This window comes from Ovis canadensis, chromosome 26 (genome assembly GCF_042477335.2).
Source record: "Ovis canadensis isolate MfBH-ARS-UI-01 breed Bighorn chromosome 26, ARS-UI_OviCan_v2, whole genome shotgun sequence".
NCBI lineage: Eukaryota > Metazoa > Chordata > Mammalia > Artiodactyla > Bovidae > Ovis > Ovis canadensis.
Window position 1 is genome coordinate 16,592,130 of NC_091270.1, and position 4,356 is coordinate 16,596,485.

Sequence of the window (4,356 nt, forward strand, 5' to 3'; positions counted from 1 at the left end):
TATTGTTTGATTCCACTTTTACAAAGTTTTTAGAATAGGCAGATTCACAGAGAAAGAAAGTAAAATAGAGGTTACGGAGAAATAGGGATGTTATTTAATGGGTAGAGTTTCAGCTTGAGTTTTAAAAACAGTTCTGCAGATGGATGGTGGGGATGTTGCACAACAATGACAGTGTGCATCATGTCACTGGGCTGTACACTTAAAAATGGTTAAATTTTAAAAAGCATGGGCAAGAAAAAAGAATGAAGTACTGATATATGCTACAACATAGATAAACTTTGAACATAGTATGCTGAGTGAAAAAAACCAGACACTGAAGCCATGAGTATATGATTCCATTTGTATGAAACATTCAAAATAGACAAATCCATACAGATAGAAAATAGATTAGTGGTTTCTAGGAGCCAGGGAGCAGGAGAGGAGTGACTGACTGTAATGGGTATGGAATTTAGCTTGGGGGGTAATGAAAACGTTCTGAGATTAGACAGTAATGCTGGCTTTACAGCCTTGTGAATATACGAGTGCTGGGTGGTGTGGTGTATGAATTGTACCTTAATTTAAAAAAAAAAAAACAATTCAGGATCCCTTTTATAAAATTAAGCTTTGATTTCTTTAACTCTAGATGTATATAATGAACTTGAAATAGTCCATCTTTAAAGCATACAGTCAAAGCCTTCTTTCCTTTTAAGGGAGCATCTTTGCCCCAGAATATGGCAGTAGACAAAATATCCTACCCTGTGAGTTACTGAGATTCATTTTCCCATATGTCTTAGTCCATTCCAGGTGCTATAACAAAACACTGGTGGGGGCAGGGGCTTATAAACAGCAGAAAATGTATTTCTCATAGTTCTAGAGGCTGGAAAATTCAAGATCAATGTGCTAGCAGACTCAGTGTCTGGTGGGAACCTGCTTTCAGGCTCAGAGACTCTCCGTGTATCTTCACATGACAAAAGGGCTAACAGGTCACTCTGTAGTCTCTTTAATAAAGGACACTAAACCCATTCATGAGGGCTTCCTCGGTGGCTCAGTGGTAAAGAATCTGCCTGCCAATCAGGAAACTCTGGTTCGCTCTCTGGGTCAGGAAGATCCCCTGGAGTAGGAAGTGGCAACCCACTCCGGTATTCTTGCCTGGGAAATCCCATCAACAGAGAAGCCTGGCGGGCTACAATCCATGGGGTCGCAAAGAGTCAGACACAACTGAGCGACTGAGGATGGATGCTCGCAATCCCGTATATGAATGCTCTCCCTCATGACCTAATCCTCTCAAAGGCCCCACCTACCTCCTGGGTCATTACCACAGGGTTAGGGTTTCAATTTAGGAATTAGGGGTGACATAAACATTCAATACATCATAAAGCTCTTTATCTTACTGTTTTTGTTTGTCTGATTTAGTCACCACTTCTTTTCTGTGCTGGTCTACAAGCTCCAGTCTAAAGATATTTACTAACCTAAAGAAGGAAAAACAAAGTCATGTACACAATGTTTCTGGAGGACTTTACATATCCCCTGGAGAAAGAAATGGCAACCCATTCCAGTATCCTTGCCTGGAAAACCCCATGTGCTGGGAGCAAGCGTGAGGAACTCTGCCCATGGCAAAGGTCATGAGGAAGGAGGCTTTGGCATACGCAAAGGTGGGATCGAGCCTCAGGAAACCCCCTATGCCCGAGCATCTACCCCCAAAACCAGAGTCTACCTACTTTACTGTTTCATGCTCTCACCTACACCTCTGACTTTATGGGGGGCTGTTCCCCACCGGTTCTCTTGGAAAAGGAGTAAACTTGCAGCTCCAGTCAATAAAAATTCTTGGGCGTGACAAGGGTGTCTCAGGTCAAACCTCTCTGCTGGCAGACTAGTTTGTGTGACAAGATTATCCATATTCCTGCCACTATGCACATGATTGTTTACTACCTCTCAACCATAAACAGCACAGAGAGTTTGGAGTATTTTGAAAATCTTAATTAGCATAGGGCTTTTCTCATTGTTGAGTCAATGATTGCTGCCAGACCTCCATATCCTTAGGCACCTGGGAATATATTAATGTATTTGGAATATAGAAAAGGAAATAGAGTAGTTTTTGATGTTAGCAATACTAGACTTTTTGAGTTAATGAATTTTCTCTTTTGTTATAGATCACTGTACTTTGTTATAAATCACTGTGTCCTTGCTATGCAAAAATGTAACTTTATCACTATCTTAAGACTAAATAGATCTTAAGGGGAACATTGGTGAAGGGTTCTCATTTGTTGGGCTGATGTTTGCTGCTAAATCTCCATATTCCCTGCCCTTATAATGAATATAACTAGCATATAGGAGAAATAAGTATTAACCTTTAAGATTAATCATGTTAACTTTAGGTTAAATAAATTCCTTTCTTAGTGGTAACCCACTACACTCTCACCCTATAGGAATGCAACTTTATCTGGTACCTTCAGAGGGTGGCGCCTGGTTTAAGAAAAAACACCTTTGGAAAAAATAAGTTTTCTGGTTAACTGACCATTATCAGAAAGAAAGGATCATAAAATGTCAGCAGGCCTCATGGCCAGAAGATGATGTAAAACCCCTAAGACCTTTTTTTTTATACATGTATGTGAAGCACCTGATTTTGATAAAGGTCAGGACTGCTGAGCCCCGCGTGACTTTTAAATTTCCATTTGTCTCTATTTGCCTGTTTCACCTCTAGAAAAAGCACAAGTTCCCCACCTAAACTCGACAGGAGGCCTGACACTACTTTACAACTCGAGAGGAAAGCAGAATTCCATGCCTCAACAAGAGATGCAGCCAGACTCACATGTTGAAACTCAATAGGAACCCCGAAATCCCTGTTGCAAGTGGAGAGGAACTCTGAGTTTCCCTCCTCAACTTGAGATGAGGCCCTGTTCCCCAGCAGTGACTCCAGTGGAATCCCGAGGTGCCCCTTGCAACTTTAATGGAGACCTGATTTCCCTGAGCCAACATGAGAAGTTCCCTGATGTCCACATCTCAACTTGAGAGGAACCTCAAAGCTTCCTGCTGCAATGAGAAAAACCATGAGATTCCCCTGTCAATGCAAGATGAGGCCATATTCCTCTGCAATGACTCGAGAGCAATCCCACGTTCCCACTTGCAACTCAAAAGGAGACTTGACATCCCTGAGGCAAAACAAGAGGTTCCCTGATGTCCCCATCAAAACTCAAGAGGAACCCCAAGCTTCCTGCTGGAACTTGAGAAAAACCACGAGATTCCTGCCTCAATGTGAGAAGAGGCCCTTTTCCCCAGCAGCACCACGAGAGCAAACGAGATTTCCCTCTCAAAACTCGAAAGGAGGATTGAACCCCTTTATGAATCTCAATAGATTCCCCAAGATACCCGTCGCAACTCGATAGTAACCCTGAGGTCCCCACCACAACTCACGATGTGCCCTGTGATCCCTATATCATCTCATGATGGCAGCTGATTACCCTGTTTCGACTTGAGAGGAATCCCAACTTTCTCATCACACCTCACGAGGAGGCCTGTCTCATATATTGAAACTCGAGAGGAACCCCAGGCTTCCTGCCACAAGTCGAAACGACACCGAGTTCCATTCACCTCAAGATTAAAACTGATTTCCCAGCACCAATTGAATGGAAGCACAAGTATTCCCTCACAACACGAAATGATTTCTGACTCCCCTGTTGCACCTCTAGAAAAAGCCCAACTTCCCTGCCTCAACTCCACAGGAAGGCTGATACCCCTTTCAAAAATCAAGAGAAAAGTGGAGGTCCATGCCTCAACACGAAACGAGGACTGACTTCCCTATTGAAACTCCATAGGAACCCCGAGATCCCAGTCGCAACTGGAGAGGAATCCTGAGTTTCCCATCTCAACAAGAGATGATGCCCTATTCCCCTGTAGTGAATCAAGAGGAATCCCGAGGTGTCCAATCACACTCAAAAGGATGTCTTACTTCACTGAGGCAACATGTGAGGATCCCTAAGGTCCCCGTGGCAACTTGAGAGGAACACAAAGCTTCCTGCCCCTTCTTGGGAAACACCACGATATTCACCCCTCAATGCGAGATGAGGCCCCATTCCCCAGCAGTGACTCTAGAGAAATGTGGTACTCCTACTCACAACTCTAAATGAGACGTGACTTTCCTGAGGCAACACGACAGGCTCCCTGAAGTCCCAGTCTCAAGTCGAGGGGAAACACAAACTTCCCGCTGCATTTGGAGAAAAACCATGAGATTCCTCCCTCAACACAAGATGAGGTGCTTTCTCCCTGAAGCGCCTCGGGAGCAAACCCGAGCTTCCTCTCAAAACTCGAAAGGAGGCTTAACTCCCTTTATTCAGCTCAAGAGTTTCTGCGAGTTACCCTTTGCCTGTAAGGAGGAAACCA